General features: G+C 34.7%; 1 long non-coding RNA gene across 1 annotated transcript; it reads right to left on the minus strand.

Moving 5' to 3' along the window:
- Positions 1 to 16,319: 16,319 nt before the first annotated feature.
- Positions 16,320 to 18,238, minus strand: LOC112801901 (uncharacterized). The gene is made up of 2 exons (XR_003202131.2): positions 17,892 to 18,238; positions 16,320 to 17,332 (listed from the first exon to the last, which is right to left on the minus strand). It is a non-coding gene; the product is annotated as an uncharacterized lncRNA (long non-coding RNA).
- Between the last annotated feature and the right edge of the window lie 237 nt (positions 18,239 to 18,475).

An 18,475-nucleotide genomic window follows, 5' to 3' on the forward strand; every position in this document is an offset into this window, starting at 1 on the left:
GGTCGAACGTGTTTTTATAAGGGGGGAAGGAGATTTCGAAAAAAATTGAAGAGAGATTTGAGAAGATATGGAGAGAATTTGAGAAAGGAGTGAGTTTTTGAGTAAGATATGGGATTGATTTGAAAGGGATTTGAAGAATGATTTTGATTTTTGAAGATTTGAAGGTGAATGATGAAAGGTTAAGATGTATTTATGTAGAAAAGTATGGGTAAGAAAAGGAAAATTTGAAAAAAATTTGATTGAAAATCAAAATCTTGGTCCCCCACCTTTCTGGCGTTAAACGCCCAGAATGGCACCCATTCTGGCGTTTAACGCCCATTTGTTGCCCATTGTGGGCGTTTAACGCCCAGCCAGGTGCCCTGGCTGGCGTTAAACGCCAGGATTCCCTTTATCACTGGGCGTTTTGCTAAACGCCCAGGATACTGCACACCTGGCATTAAACGCCCAGAATGGTGCCCATTCTGGCGTTTAACGCCCAAAATGCCCCTTACTGGCATTTTTTCGCCAGTGAGCTCTTTTTCTCTGCTTTTTGTGCTGAATCCTTCTGTAACTCTGTGAATTACTTCATTTTTGATACTTGCCTTTGTAAAAACAAAACATATAACCTGCTAATGACTGGGTTGCCTCCCAGCAAGCGCTTCTTTACTGTCTTTAGCTGGACCTTTACTGAGAATCACTCAAGTCTCAGTTTTGAGCATTCCTGCTCAAAATTGTCTTCAAGATAATGCTTGATTCTCTGTCCATTAACAATGAACTTTTTGTCAGAATCAATATCCTGAAGCTCAACATATCCATATGGTGACACTCCTGTAATCACATACGGACCCCTCCACCGGGATTTAAGTTTTCCTGGAAACAATCTGAGCCTAGAGTTGAAGAGCAGAACTTTTTGTCCTGGCTCAAAGACTCTGGATGACAACTTCTTGTCATGCCACTTCTTTGCCTTTTCTTTATAAATTCTTGCATTTTCAAAGGCATTGAGTCTGAACTCCTCTAGCTCATTTAGCTGGAGTAATCTTTTTTCACCAGCTAACTGAGCATCCATGTTTAGGAATCTGGTTGCCCAGTAGGCTTTATGTTCCAGTTCCACGGGCAGATGACAGGCCTTCCCATACACCAGCTGGTATGGAGAGGTTCCTATAGGAGTCTTGAATGCTGTTCTGTATGCCCACAGAGCATCATCCAAGCTCTTTGCCCAATCCTTTCTTCGGGCTATCACAGTTCGTTCCAGGATTCTTTTTAGCTCTCTGTTAGAGACTTCAGCTTGCCCATTTGTCTGTGGATGATATGGAGTTGCTACTTTGTGGCTAATTCCATATCTAACCATAGCAGAGTATAGCTGTCTATTGCATAAATGAGTGCCCCCGTCACTGATTAGTACTCTGGGAACACCAAATCTGCTGAAGATGTGTTTCTGGAGGAATTTCAGCACGGTCTTGGTATCATTAGTGGGTGTAGCAATTGCTTCTACCCACTTAGATACATAGTCCACTGCCACCAGAATGTAAGTGTTTGAGTATGATGGTGGGAATGGACCCATGAAGTCAATTCCCCATACATCAAACAATTCTATCTCTAATATCCCTTGTTGAGGCATGGCATATCCGTGAGGCAAGTTACCAGCTCTTTGGCAACTGTCACAGTTACGCACAAACTCTCGGGCATCTTTATAGAGAGTAGGCCAGTAGAAGCCACATTGGAGGACTTTAGTGGCTGTTCGCTCACTTCCAAAATGTCCTCCATACTGTGATCCATGGCAGTGCCATAGGATCCTTTGTGCTTCTTCTCTGGGTACACATCTGCGGATCATTCCGTCTGCACATCTCTTAAAGAGATATGGTTCATCCCAGAGGTAGTACTTGGCATCTGAAATTAATTTCTTTCTTTGCACTCTGCTGTACTCCTGGGGTATGAACCTTACAGCTTTATAATTTGCAATATCTGCAAACCATGGAGCTTCCTGAATGGCAAAGAGTTGCTCATCTGGGAAGGTCTCAGAGATCTCAGTAGAAGGGAGGGACGTCCCAGCTACTGGTTCTATTCGGGACAGATGATCAGCTACTTGGTTCTCTGTCCCTTTTCTGTCTCTTATTTCTATATCAAACTCTTGCAGAAGCAACACCCATCTTATAAGTCTGGGCTTTGAATCCTGCTTTGTGAGTAAGTATTTAAGAGCAGCATGGTCAGTGTACACAACCACTTTGGATCCTACTAGATAGGATCTAAACTTGTCAATGGCATAGACCACTGCAAGTAACTCTTTTTCTGTGGTTGTGTAATTCTTCTGTGCGTCATTTAGAACACGGCTGGCATAATAAATGACGTGCAGAAGCTTGTCATGCCTCTGTCCCAACACTGCACCAATGACATGGTCCCTGGCATCACACATTAGTTCAAATGGCAATGTCCAATCTGGTGCAGAGATGACTGGTGCTGTGACCAGCTTAGCTTTCAGGGTCTCAAATGCCTGCAGACACTGTGTGTCAAACACAAATGGTGTGTCAGCAGCTAGCAGGTTACTCAAAGGTTTTGCAATTTTGGAAAAATCCTTAATGAACCTTCTGTAGAATCCTGCATGCCCCAGAAAGCTTCTGATTGCCTTAACATTGGCAGGTGGTGGTAATTTTTCAATTACCTCTACCTTTGCCTTATCCACCTCTATTCCCCTGCTTGAAATTTTGTGCCCAAGGACAATTCCTTCAGTCACCATAAAGTGACATTTCTCCCAGTTTAAAACCAGGTTAGTCTCTTGGCACCTTTTCAGGACAAGTGCTAGGTGGTTAAGACAGGAGCTGAATGAGTCTCCATATACTGAGAAGTCATCCATGAAGACTTCCAGGAATTTCTCCACCATATCAGAGAAGATGGATAGCATGCATCTCTGAAAGGTTGCAGGAGCATTACACAGACCAAAAGGCATCCTTCTGTAGGCAAACACGCCAGAAGGGCAAGTAAATGCTATTTTCTCTTGGTCCTGAGGGTCTACTGCAATTTGGTTGTAACCTGAATAGCCATCCAAAAAGTAGTAATAATCATGACCAGCTAGTCTTTCTAGCATTTGGTCTATGAATGGTAAAGGAAAATGATCCTTTCTGGTGGCTATATTGAGTCTTCTGTAGTCAATACACATACGCCACCCTGTGACTGTTCTTGTAGGAACCAGTTCATTTTTTTCATTATGAACCACTGTCATGCCTCCCTTCTTGGGGACAACTTGTACAGGGCTTACCCAGGGGCTATCAGAAATAGGATAAATAATCCCAGCCTCTAGTAATTTAGTGACCTCTTTCTGCACCACCTCCTTCATGGCAGGATTTAGCCTCCTCTGTGGTTGGACCACTGGTTTGGCATTATCCTCCAACAGGATCTTGTGCATGCATCTGGCTGGGCTAATGCCCTTAAGATCACTTATGGACCACCCAAGAGCTGTCTTGTGTGTCCTTAGCACTTGAATCAATGCTTCCTCTTCCTGTGGATTTAAAGCAGAGCTTATAATCACTGGAAAAGTGTCACCCTTTCCCAGAAATGCATACTTCAGGGATGGTGGTAGTGGTTTGAGTTCAGGTTTGGGAGGCTTATCCTCCTCCTGAGGAATTTTCGAAAATTTCTTTGTTTCCACTGATTCTTCTTGATCAGGTTGAGCATCCTTGAAGATGTCCTCAAGCTCTGATTTTAGGCTTTCAGTCATATTGACCTCTTCTACCAGAAAGTCAATAATGTCAGCGCCCATGCAGTCATTTGGTGTGTCTGGATGCTGCATAGCTTTTACAGCATTCAACTTGAATTCATCCTCATTGACCCTCAGGGTTACTTCCCCTTTTTGTACATCAATGAGAGTTCGTCCAGTTGCTAGGAAAGGTCTTCCTAGAATGAGAGTTGCACTCTTGTGCTCCTCCATTTCCAGCACCACAAAGTCAGTTGGAAAGGCGAATGGCCCAACCTTGACAATCATGTCCTCTATTATGCCTGATGGATATTTAATGGAGCCATCAGCAAGTTGGAGGCATATCCGGGTTGGTTTGACTTCCTCAGTCATCCCAAGCTTTCTGATAGTGGATGCAGGTATTAGATTGATGCTTGCTCCAAGATCACACAGGGCTGTCTTGGTGCAAGCACCTTCTAATGTGCATGGTATCATAAAGCTTCCTGGATCTTGAAGCTTTTCTGGTAAGCTTTTTAGAATGACTGCACTGCATTCTTCAGTGAGAAACACTTTTTCAGTTTCTCTCCAATCCTTCTTATGACTTCAGATTTCTTTCATGAATTTAGCATAAGAAGGTATTTGCTCAAGTGCCTCTGCAAACAGAATCTTTATTTCAAGAGTCCTTAGATAGTCTGCAAAGCGGGCAAATTGCTTATCCTATTCTGCTTGGCGGAGTTTTTGAGGATAAGGCATCTTGGCTTTATATTCTTCAACCTTAGATGCTGCAGGTTTATTCCTTACAGAAGTGGTTGAAGAAGCCTTGTTAGAGGGATTACTGTCAGCACTCTCAGGTGTCTGATCTTCCCTTGGCGTCTGAACGCCAGGATTGGGTGGAAAATGGGCGTTTAACGCCAACTTTTCCCCCTTTTCTGGCGTTTGAATGCCAGAACTGGGCAGGGAATGGGCATTTAACGCCAGCTTTCCCCCCTTTTCTGGCGTTTGAACGCCAAAAGTGTTCCTCTCTGGGCTCTTACTGTCCTCAGAGGGATTTTGAACAGTGGTTTGGTTATCCTCTGTCAATTGTTCCTTGTTTGGCTTTTTGCTCTGTTGAGCAGTGTTATTTAGTGTCTTCCCACTCCTCAGTTGAACTGCTTGACATTCCTCTGTTATCTGTTTAGATATTTGCTGTTTTGCTTGATTCAACTGCAGTTCTATGTTCTTGTTAGCAACTTTAGTTTCATGGAGCATCTCTTTAAATTCTGCTAACTGTTCTGTCATCAAGAGCAATTGTTGATTAAGCTCAATCATCTGTTCTTGAGGATTAGGATCAGTGGCTAGTGCCATGACTTCCTCCTTTGGAGAGAACTCATTGCTAGAGTACAAATATTGGTTTCTAGCAACAGTGTCTATAAGCTCTTGAGCCTCTTCAATTGTCTTCCTCATGTGTATAGATCCACCAGCTGAGTGGTCTAAAGACATCTGAGCTTTTTCTGTAAGCCCATAGTAGAAGATGTCTAATTGTACCCACTCTGAAAACATTTCAGAGGGGCATTTTCTTAGCATACCTCTATACCTCTCTCAGGCATTGTAAAGGGATTCATTATCCTCTTGTTTAAAGCCTTGGATGTCCAGCCTTAGCTGTGTCATCCTCTTTGGAGGGTAAAAGTGATTCAGGAATTTGTCTGATAACTGTTTCCATGTCTTTATGCTTGCTGTAGGTTGGTTATTCAACCACCTTTTAGCTTGATCTTTTACAGCAAATGGAAACAGTAATAGTCTGTAGACATCCTGATCCACCTCTTTATCATGTACTGTGTCAGCAATTTGTAAGAACTGTGCCAGAAACTCAGTAGGCTCTTCCTGTGGAAGACCGGAATACTGGCAATTTTGCTGCACTATGATAATGAGTTGAGGATTTAGCTCAAAGCTGCTTGCTTTGATGGGAGGTGTACAGATGCTACTCCCATATGCAGCTGTAATGGGGTTAGCATATGACCCCAGAGTCCTTTTGGACTGATCAATCCCACTTAAGTCCATAATGGATAAAGGAAAATGATATGGATTGCAAATAGATAAATTTTGTTTTTTTTTTAAATTAACTGAAAAATATAAAATAAAACAAAAGGAAATTAAAAGAAAATCGAAAATCAAAAAGAAAATAAGATCAAAGCAAATTGAGAACTGAATCAATTAGTTAATTAAAAAGATTTTGAGATTAGCAATTAGAAAGATATGATTGAAAAATTTTTATGAAAAAGATTTGATTTTTGAAAAGAGGAAAGAGAAAAACAACAAAATGACACCAAACTTAAAATTTTTAGAAAATCAAACACTAATTTTCGAAAATTTTTAAGGGAAAAACACAAAGAGGACACCAAACTTAGAATTTTTATGGATCAAAAAGGGACTAAGGACATGCAAAATCGAAAATTAAAAGAAAAGCAAAAGCATGCAATTGACACCAAACTTAAAATATGAAACTAGATTCAACTAAAGGACTCTAAACCAACAAAAACAAAACAGTCCTAATCTAAGCAACAAGATAAGCCGTCAGTTGTCCAAACTCGAACAATCCCCGGCAACGGCGCCAAAAACTTGGTGCACGAAATTGCAATCACACTTTGCAATCCCGCACAACTAACCAGCAAGTGCACTGGGTCGTCCAAGTAATACCTTACGTGAGTAAGGGTCGATCCCACGGAGATTGTTGGCTTGAAGCAAGCTATGGTTATCTTGTAAATCTTAGTCAGGATATCAGAAATTATCAGGGTTGATTGTGAAAAGTAAAAGAACATGAAATAAATACCTGTTTTGCAATAATGGAGAATAGGTTGAGGTTTTGGAGATGCTCCATCTTCTGAATCTCTGCTTTCCTACTGTCTTCTTCTTCAAGCACGCAAGGCTCCTTCCATGGCAAGCTGTATGCAAGGGTTTCACCGTTGTCAGTGGCTACCTCCCATCCTCTCAGTGGAAATGTTCAACGCACCCTGTCACGGCACGGCTATCCATCTGTCGGTTCTCAATCAGGCCGGAATAGAATCCAGTGATTCTTTTGCGTCTGTCACTAACGCCCCGCCTTCAGGAGTTTGAAGCTCGTCACAGTCATTCAATCATTGAATCCTACTCAGAATACCACAGACAAGGTTTAGACCTTCCGGATTCTCTTGAATGCCGCCATCAGTTCTAGCTTATACCACGAAGATTCTGATTAAAGAATCCAAGAGATATCTACTTAATCTAAGGTAGAACGGAGGTGGTTGTCAGGCACACGTTCATAGTTGAGAATATGATGAGTGTCACGGATCATCACATTCATCCGGGTTAAGAACAAGTGATATCTTAGAATGGAAGCAAGCATGATTGAATGAAAAACAGTAGTAATTGCATTAATCCATCAAGACACAGCAGAGCTCCTCACCCCCAACCATGGGGTTTAGAGACTCATGCCGTGGAAGGTACACAAAGAAACGTGTAAAGTGTCATGAGGTACAGATACAATGTCAAAAGATCCTATTAATAGTAAGCTAGTAACCTAGGGTATACAGAAATGAGAAAAATGACCTAAAAATCCACTTCTGGGTCCACTTAGTGTGTGCTTGGGCTGAGCATTGAAGCTTTTATGTGTAGAGACGTTTTCTGGAGTTAAACGCCAGTTCTCATGCCAGTTTGGGCGTTTAACTCCAAGTTTTATGCCAGTTCCAGCGTTAAACGCTGGAAATTCTGAGGCTGATTTGCCACGCCGGTTTGGGCCATCAAATCTCAGGCAAAGTATGGACTATTATACATTGCTGGAAAGCCCAGGATGTCTACTTTCCAATGCCGTTGAGAGCGCGCCAATTGGGCTTCTTTAGCTCCAGAAAATCCACTTCGAGTGCAGGGAGGTCAGAATCCAACAACATCTACAGTCCTTTTCAGTCTCTGAATCAGATTTTTGCTCAGGACCCTCAATTTCAGCCAGAAAATACCTGAAATCACAGAAAAACACACGAACTCATAGTAAAGTCCAGAAAAGTGAATTTTAGCTAAAAACTAATAAAAATATACTAAAAACTAACTAGATCATACTAAAAACATACTAAAAACAATGCCAAAAAGCGTATAAGTTTTGAAACTCTGATATGTATATATGTTTTCATCTTTCTTCTGGTCTTACCTGTTCGTTTTACGAATATCCATGCGAGTGTGACACGATTTTCTGTTTATCGTTTTTGTTTAGTTTATCTTTCAAGGCTCCTAGATATGATTTCATCCAACTATATTTATGTACATATCCTTTTCTTTTAGAGGTCGTAATACCTTGCCACCTTTACTTTACGACTTAAGCGTAAGGCTCTATGTGGTAGGGTGTTACAACAATCACTCGCAAAGGGCAAAGTTTGAACATGAAACAACACGCACATCAACTAACTGAAATAAATCATTATAAATAAAAAGATCCATATATATTTAAATAGTCTAAAAGAAATAAGTGCAAAATATAAAGATAGCTTGTATTTTAAAGAAAAATAAAATAGTCTAATTCAATCCATAACTACTAATAAAAAGGTAATAAAATCCTAAGTCTGCATGACAGATTGCTGCATCTTTTTATTCCGGTCAGTGACAACAAGCTCCACTATGATATTCCGCTTTGAGTTATTAGAGTCATTCACCAAATCCACAGCCAGACGCATCCTTGTGTAATCACTGACAACCTAACAGGCAGTAACAACGATATCACATATTGGAATAAACATAACTTCATTAACAATGTTATTTTTCTTACCCATGTCTTATTAACGAGGCTCTAATACTGATTGAGGTGCATCCATTGAGCGACCCAAATACCACAGTCATTCCTTTGCCACAATTCAATGCACATATTAACAAAGGAATATAATAAAAGAACAAACAGCCAGAAAATTGAATTTATACTTTGAAAAATGGTGTAAATTTAAACTTACAATTTGGCAGATTGTTGCGGGCCAGCTGGTTCATTGAATTTATACTTTGAAAATTGAATGTTTCTAAAGGAAGGTGTTTCACCGAAATTCTTGTCAGACAAAAATTTCTCAATGTAATTTAACACATTGTTAATGACACTCTTACACTCTGTCATCAATGTGCACTTTTTGAAAGAGTCCAAATATCTCACGGTCCCGTAAAGTAAATCCACTATGAGAAACCAATGGCTATTGAGGTAAACTGGCACAAAGATCTACAACAACATTCGAAAAATAACCTTAACTAAAAATATCCATGAAATATTATTATACGAATTAATTGAAAGTTTAATGAAATTAACGAACCTGGTGTAAACTGGCAAGGTCTCCCATGAAGTTACCCTTGATGTATTTCATTGTGCTGACACAGTTCTGTTTCGGACTTAAAACAATTTGCTGCCATAAATATTGAACTAAGATAGGAATCTTATTATGTTTCTAGTCTATCTGAAAAGATATATTAAATTTGTAGAATAAATTTCGATATGCCAAGGGACTTACAGAAAACGTCGGTGGCAGAAACCATTGGTTGCCATATATGTTTTTTTTTGGCCCAAAACGCCCTTTGGTGAGCATCGAACAAATTAAGGTAAGGACCTATAGAGTATAAAAAATCATAGTTATTCTACACCAATCCAATTTGATAATTTTACAAGGATAATAAATAAATAATGCAAAACTAATTCTTACATCACCAATTATTAGCTTGCCGAGCATGATAGTCAGAAGAGTCTTGCATGTGCCACTACAATGATCGTTTGGAATAAGCACTTCCCTAAAATCATAAAATCAGAATATTATACTATAGTGGTAGAAAAGGTTATAAAAAAATTATATGACAAATTAGCAATAAAATAAGAAATAAGTTAATTTTATTTACTTTGGATCCAAATTGTTTCCAAAGATGTAGGCAGCAATGGCCATTTCTTTATCAAAAAATTTCATCTCTTTAGTTGGCCAAAATAAAAGGTTTAAACACTATAAAAATAATGGCAAAAAAGAAAAAGTTCAGTACTCATTCATTTTGATCAACACAAAGTTAAAAATATTTATAAGTTACTAACTAAAGCCACACTTACATCGATAATATAAATACTAAAGTTGCATTTGCATAAAATATGAATTTTTTTACCAACTATAATTACTAACCATCTTTACATGTCATTTGTTTAATATTCCCTTCTGTTTTAAAAAATTGGACTATGTTTATTTACTCAAGGTGTACACAAAAAATCAGCCAGATATTTTTTTGCGTATTAAAAATAAAAAAAAATTTTATCTACTAATGTTATCCAAAAATTTAAGTACTCACATGTGGCATGTCATCCCGTCCATATTTGGATTGTAGTTGTTGTAGTAAAGCCATGGACGCCCTGGAGGAAGCTTCTCCGCAAATTGCAATTCTTTCTGCAACTTCAAAAAATATGATAACTATTTTAGGCACTGTTACTTATTTGTCAATAATGTCCTCTCAACTGATAAGCTTTCTACGACATCAACAAATCAAATTCTCATATCAGCAAATGAAATTTAGCTCCCTAATATTAATAGGATTCTAAGCAACCTTCCAATGTCACTAACAGGCACAATTTGATGACCAAAAAAAGAAACTGGTATTCACGAGCCTAAAATACTCAACAATGAAGCTAGACATCATGTCTAGTAAAAAAAAGAGGAAGAGTTGAGGAAGAGATTGTATTTTATGACTTAACATTAATATTATAATATGTGATAATACTAAAAAGTTCTTCACCCCTAAATGGAAACAGTAACAAATCCAATGCTTAAATGATGTTGTACTTTGTGAAACACCATCTATTGTGTACTATTTTGATCAAATGCTATCTAAGTGGTATTTAAGTTGTTATTTAAAAATAAAAAAGATAAAACCTTAACTGCGGTGACCGGTAATCCACGCTTTTTTTCCTTGCATCTCCAAGTACTCTTATTTGTGACTGGTTCATCACCCAAACACATTGAGGGATTGGCATCAAGTATTTCTTTCAAAGGGTCTGACAACAGAGTAACAATTGGAGCAGTATTCGAAAGTTTTACGCGTTTCAAAGTGTCCGACGATGGTGTAATAACTGGAATAGTATTCGAAAGCTTTACACCGTCACTCCCACTTTTTGGTGAGGAACCAACCGTTTTCACAATTTTTTAGAAAACTGTTGTTATCCCTTGCACAACAGCTTCGCGAATCATCGTCGATAGTGCCTCGACAACACCATTTCCAAGCTACAAGATACCATAAAATAAGACGCATTACTTGTATAATAAGGTAACAACACAGCAACTATAAACATCACAAAAGATAATTAAAGAAATGTTAAATAGAGTATGCCAAGAAAGTAATACATATTCGAGTATTGTAGCCCAGAAATAGATTACCTTCTCATCCAAGGCGGAGAAGTCCATGTTTGATTCTTCCTTAGAAGTTACAGAGGCATCCAGTGTGTACTGTTCATGCCAAATAAATTTGAGTATTTTTATTAGACTAAAAAAAACTACTAAACAGAGTTTACAAAAGACTAATAATATGATCATTTAACAAAATCTAGTGTCATTACCTCACTCATATTCTTTGCTCCTCTGATCTGTAGTGATTGAAAAAAGAGTGTTAGGTTTAAAATTTCATGATAAACACTGTTATTTATAGAGATAAATAATAAAGATAACGAAAAATCTATTTTTTTATAGAGATATCCTAATAAATCAAAAATATATTATAATTTTTCAACTAATATTCAAATTAAATCCAACTTTTTGTAAAGATATCGTAACAAATAACTAAGATATTTTATTTTTTCATTTGATATTCAAATTTAAATGTAAATTCAATCTAGTATTTTTTTTATAAAGATGTTTTACTTTATAATTATGTTAATCCAAACTTGGAATAAATTGTTGTTGGTCTTTGATTTTAAAATAATTCAAACTTAGAAATTTTTAGATGTAAAGATTCTGTAATGATGGTTAGTAGTTTTTATATTTGCTATTGTGGTTTTTATTTTCTTTTTTTTCAATGTCATTTATTCTAATTTCTTTTTTTTGGGTCAAATCCTCTTTCCTTTAAAAATCAGATTCTCTATAACTTTAGAATAACACAGATCAAATGGATTTTTTATTAATATAAATATAACTCGACTTAGGTGTGTCCATTTCGCGACATGAAAGCCTATTTCACATCAATTTTATTTTTTTAAATTGTTTATCATTCAAACAAAAAATGTATAGACATTCACTTCTTGTTATTTTCTTAGTAAATGAATAAAAATTAAAAAGTTTTTCTTAGCATTGTTCTTGGAGTATATAATTATATTATTAGGAGAAAGATAATATTCTCATTTATTACTATTATACCTTTTTTAAATTATAAAATCAAATTATTGTTTTATTAATAAATAGTTTTTTTTCTATTAATATAAATATTATGCAATTATTTTATGAAAGTTAGTTAAATTTTTTTTACCGAAAACATCTCCATAGAAAAGTTAGTAACTTTGTAAATCTTTGCATAATAAAATCATTGGAGTCTACGATTATACATTGACTCTAAGTCAAAAATACTTTGAGAGAGAGCTAATGTCTTTTTATACCAAATTGAAAGATACATCGAAAAAACATTTATGAAGATGGTCCAATTCTAAAAATATTTACTTACACTTCCTTAATTATTAAATAAATTAAAAAAAATAAAATCTCTCAAAATACCACTATCTTTGGCAAAGAGAAGTTAATGTCACTTAAATAAATATAAAAGAGCTACAATGATTTTTGCCAAATTTCATAAGAAACCTATATAAATTGCCATTAAAAAAAGAAATTTCACCTACTACAATATATGCATCACTACTAGAAATATGGTTTTTTTCGGACGAAATTTTCAGACAAAATTCATTCTGTCAAAATGACTTTTTAATTTCAGACAAATTTAAGACAAATATCGAACAACTTTTAGTGGAGGCATTGAAATAATATGTTCTGTCCTAAATTTGTCTAAATTTTGTCCCAAATTTTGGCGCTAAATATTTTTTTGTTGGCGCCAAAATTTTCATATAGATTAGCAACACATTTTAGAAAAAAAACTATAATTTGTCCGTATTCCATCTGAATATACGCAATAACTTCAGACGGATTTGGTACGTATTTTGAAAAATGTTAATTGTATCCTAAATTTGTCTATAATTAGTTTTAAATGCTTTTACTATAGCTAACCTTTTGAAGTAGCTAAAATTTTTTATCCACAAATTTGGGACGAAAATAACATCATTTTTAAATTCCATTTGAAAGTGGATCAATTTTCAAACGAATTTCAAATGTTTATTGAAAAATTTTAACATTTAGTATAAAACTATTGTCTATATATTAAATTAGTCTATGATTTATCCCAAATATTTTTACTATTCCAAAATAATTTTTTTTTCTAAAATAACCTTAATTATATAACTTATGAAAAGGTACAATTTTTTTGTTTCTAAGACGCAATTTCAAAATCTCTTGATCAAAATATGAAATAATCATCACAATAATTAACATCTCATTTATTATTATACATATTTTTAAAAATTGGATTAATAGGTACATTAGTGTTTATTTATACACCTGTCTTTTATAGCAACTAAATTTTTTTCCTTTACAAAATTAGTTTAATATGTTTTAATATTATTCATATATTAGAAACATTATTTTTTAATCCATAAAAAATATAGAATAAAATAAAATAAAAATAAAACAAAAAAATTCGATAGAATACATATACACTAGATAACACTCATATTTTTTGTTATTTTGAAGAACATTATTTTTTGTTTCCAATTTATCCTTTCATTTTTTTGTTGGACTTAATCATATTTATGAGATTTTTTTATTCTTTTATTTTTATCATATTTAATATTAAATTTTTAATACAAATTGTTATATACCATGTTATATTTAATTTTTATTTTTTTAGTTATCTCATATTATTTTTTAATTTATTTTTTTAATTATTTACGTTATAATAATTCAAAATTTAATTTTGTAACAAATTTAACATAAAGTGTATTTAAAAGAATCACATATATTAAAACTTAAAAATAAATTATATCCAATCTTTTAAAAAAATGGTAAAAATAAAATATAATAAAAAATCACATAAAATAAAAAAAGTCATATTCTTTTTCATAAGATTAAGGTATATTAAAAAAAATAAATGTTGAACGTAATTTAGAAGTCTATGGCTCTTCTTTATATAATTCGAGACAGTTATCTTATTTTATCCGTCTTATCTATTAATATAAAAGAAATATTTAATTTCAAATGTTGATTTTACTAAATATTTCATAACTTATTGAATATGTTTTCGTTGGAATCTTATCTTTTTTTTTAATTTATTAGTGAAAATTAGATACAATTTTACTTTTAAAATTTGTTATATGTAGTTATTTCAAAGCTGCTCATTTACTTTACGCCAAAAATTAAAACTTTATTCAAAATCGTCTTTTAATTTCAGCGAATTTCAGTTTTTGAGTGTCTTCTCCCTCGCATCACATCAAGCTAGGTTACCTTGCCAAAAACCCAACCCTTTTTCAGAACCGCCTTCTGGTCGTAGGTCACTTCTTGATCTCCTTCTCCCACCGCAACTTCCTTCTTCTTCTTTTTTTCCCTCTCTCTTTTCTCACCTTCATTCAGCGACTTTCATCTTCTCCCTTCCCAACTCAGAGTTCAGCCCAACTCCTCCTCTTTGGTGTCATTGTCACCGCACCTCCAGCAGTGGCAATAACATAGTACCACTGCATTCTTTTCCCCTTTCTCTACTTCAAGAATCCTAATCATCACCTCAGGTTCTCTCTTTGCTCTGCTTTTCAGTCTATTTTCTTTAATTAGTTAGTTAGAATTTGCATGTTGTTAGTGGATTTAAGCGGTTAAGATAGGTTAGGATTAGTTTATTAGATCTTTGTTAAGTTGCAAGTGTTGGATTATGGCTGTTATGGATTGAATGCCGCTGAAAATTGCTTGATTATGCTGAATTTCTGCATTGCAGACCACATGTTTGATTGAATGCCTATGTGATGCTTTGCATTTGATTTATATGTTGTAGCGACTATAAAGATTAAATTGCTTTTTGTTAGGCACATTGTTCTTGGATGAGGCACTTTTGGCTATATTTTGATGCTTGCTCAACTTACAATTCATTAGCACATTGATTTTGTTTTGTTATGTCAACACCTATATGATTTCTATGTTTATAATTCTTGAATTTTGGGTAAATTCTCAATTTGTGTGCATTTAATTTGTTGTTTTCTACAAGTAAAGAACCTTCACTGAGAGAATGTTCACTACTAAAAAAATGAAAATAGCTAACAACTTTGAGTATGCTTTATTTTTGTTCTGGAAAAGAAGGATGGTATTTCAACATTTATATACATTCCAATGAATAACATGTTATATTAGATAAAGCATAATCCTGAGATAAACCTTTAGGCACTGGCATGACGACCAATTATCATTAAACCCTATGGCAGTACTGATGTAAGCACGGTCTGAGTAAATTGGTGCCATCTTCATTTGTCCACTATAGACATTTCAACATAAAACAATATTTGAGATGCCAAATTTCCAAGGTCCCATCCACGGTAATTTGGGTCTGTAGCTTCTATCTATTTCTTTCCAGTAGCCCACCACTTGCCAATAACTACTGGATGTCCCTTATAATTTTTTGTTCCTAGAGTTTTGAGTTATCACAGATAAAGCACTGTCTTTGTGATGAAAAAAGAAAAATTTTAATAACTCCATTTGTTTATTCCTCTGAGAAACTACTTTTAGATGGGCTTTCTACTTTGCTTCTAGTATATTTTATGTTGGTCCTTGTTTTCAAGTTTGGATATGGTCTTGTAGGAAAGATGATAAATGCTGGCTTTTTCTGATCATCCTTTTTCTGTTCAAGTCGATACAAGCTCGCTTTGTCAATTGACACATAGCAAATAGAGAAATCCAAGATTTGTCTCTCTTTTGTCCAGATCCAGATGCTTTTTGGGCTCATGAACCTGGTTTATGATAGCAAATAAGAGGAAAGAAGTATTAAAATGTGAACATGGATGTTAAGCTTTTTGACAAACCCATTGCTTAGAAGGAGGCTTTGTTTCGTCGTGGTTTTGAGTCATGCTGTGTAAATACATTCAATCAATCAAGTACTGTAGCTTTGCTTCATTGTAAAAAACCAAAGAATACAGCTTCAACGGATAATGCCAACAAAGTCTTTAATTGTAATTAACTTTTGTATCACTTTATTATGTGTTTATAATTTCAATGATGTAATATGAAAATTTTGTTTATTATAATGGTCTTAATATAGAGAGCAGATCGTATACAATTTATTTTTTAAAATATTTATATATTAAATAGCAAATTATTTTGTCTAAAAATTGTTTGAAATATTATATTAAATTTATAGAAAATTTGTGTGAAAAAAATTTTTGGGACAAAAAAAGTTGTCTCAATTTTATTCGAAACAAAAATTGTCTCTAATTTGTGTGAAATTTATCTCAAATTCGTCTCAAAATTAATTCAAAAAATACTGATTTCTAGTAGTTCAAAAAATACTGATTTCTAATATTGATACCAAATGAAAGTGGCAGCCCAAAATACAGAACTAAGTGACAAAAATGACATCATCCAGTACACATTATCCTGATTTACATTTACTATCAATATAACAACAGAAGACATGTGTATTTGTATATTGCAAAGATGTTCTTAGTATTTATTTACACTTCCTTAATTATTATATAAATTAAAAAATAAAATCTCTCAAAATACCACTATTTTTGATAAGTCTGGTCAACTATATATTTTTGTCTCTAACATATTTTTCCTGACAGAAAAGGTGTTTCATCTTGTCAGTTATTAGTTTACTTTCATCTCTCAAGGTGTAGCCATTTAGCATTAATAAGCAAAGTCTCAACATTGGGATGACCTGCACAAATGTGGCACTACCATATAGGTCCAGCTGGGTACTCCCAATAAGGAGCTGCCAAATCTGCTACAGTTAATTCATCTTCTTGATCCTCGATTACAATTTGATGATAAGCCCAGTCTGCATCAACCTGAACTGTTTATACAAGTTGTACAATTTTTTTTCCATCCAATCGGTACCCAATGACCACCCTCGTATTTTCATGCAGCATTAAATTGGCCACCCTGAGAAACCTGGTTCTCTGTCATTATCGGAGGCATCACGCGAACTGTCCCTCAAGGAATTTACACATGAATGATGTGAAAGATTATCTTTGTCTGGCCTGCCAGAAGCAGCATGTGTTAAACCATCTGAAGAGCCAGACCTCTTGCACTGATAAACATCCAAATTTAGTTTGTCTGAGATCTTCAATGGGGACTTATGTTTAATTGGTTTTTTTCTTCCTTGAACAAATTCAAAAGCACAAATAAGCCCATCTGTCCAAAGGTTATTTCCAGGGTTGGATTCTCCAGTATTATAGGTGCTATTGCTTTCTGATTTTTGGTTTTTTACTGAGGAACGTGGTTGGTCTTTCATGAAACTCATTTTCTCAGCTCTTCATAAAGCTAATGTAGCGAATTTACATTAGACCTTTACTTGAAAACCACTCTTATATGCAAACTTCTAGACAAAACATGCTGTTTGAAAAGTTTTTGATAACCATGGGTTCAACAACCAACAGCAACCCCACTGATTATTTACAAATCAATGCTGCAATCCTCAAACGGAAGGAAAAGGTGTTAGTTTTAAATATAGCACAGTCGGATATTCTAAAATGAAAGAAAGATTGAGCAATTAGCTATCTTAAAGAACTATCAAACAGAATTTATCGGCAAAAGCACAAGAATAAGCAGAACTTCAAGGCTCCAGCTTAGATAATAGTACATTAGATTAGGTTAGGTGTATACTTTTTAAGTTAGAATCCAGCATATCAAACTACATTATCTCTGTTGATACTGCATAGTGTATTTATTGATCAGAATTCAAATCACCTCTTAATTAAACTAGAAAGGCATAACCATAACCATTTATTTTAACTAGTAATGCTATTGCTTGAACAATGAATCAATCAACCTATCCATCCAACAACTGTTTCTCATTCGTTCCTCTTAAGTCGCACCAATTCAGATCATGTTTAAAATTGAAACAAAACAACAAATTGGCAACTAGAAGACAAGGAATTAACGATCTAATTAATAATAAAGAAAAACGAAAACAAAAAATTACATATAAAAATCTTTAAAAAATAAAAAAGGGAAACAGAACGTACTAAAGTGGTAGATGAAAGTGCCAAGTGGCTCCGAATCCTGAAAGGAAAGTGCGCTTAAGATTGAGCCGGTGAGCAAAGAGATGAGAGCTCCAGCTTCAGTGAGAAAAGGGAGAGGAAGGAGACGTTAGGGCTAGATTTTTTTTAATTTTCGAGTTACCTTGATAGATTAGTGAGAGATTAGGCTTGGATTTGGGCTTGGGCAAGGATAAGGGATTAGGATTAGAATTTTTTTTCCTAGGGGAGATATGGTGGTTTGAAGTGGAGGTTAGGGTTTTGTTTTCTCACCTTCTTCCTGCCTGGTCTTGGAACATAAATGAGGAATGAATGGAAATGTTATGAGCTGAAGCTCATAATTGGTGAGTGGGTTTTGGGCCTTGGCCCATTTTGGACTCGGTTCGGTCTGTTCAGTCTAATTTTGGACTAATTTTTTTAAAATTAGTGTCAAAATTTTATTTTAATGAGATCTATCATAATTTAATATAAAATTTACATTTTTAATTTTTATTTATTAAAATTTAATTTATTTATTAATTTAGCGGGATTTACAAATTCTACCGTATATCACTCATAAAAAAAAATGTGTA

The sequence above is a fragment of the Arachis hypogaea genome, chromosome 1 (assembly GCF_003086295.3).
Source record: "Arachis hypogaea cultivar Tifrunner chromosome 1, arahy.Tifrunner.gnm2.J5K5, whole genome shotgun sequence".
Classification (NCBI taxonomy): Eukaryota; Viridiplantae; Streptophyta; class Magnoliopsida; order Fabales; family Fabaceae; genus Arachis; species Arachis hypogaea.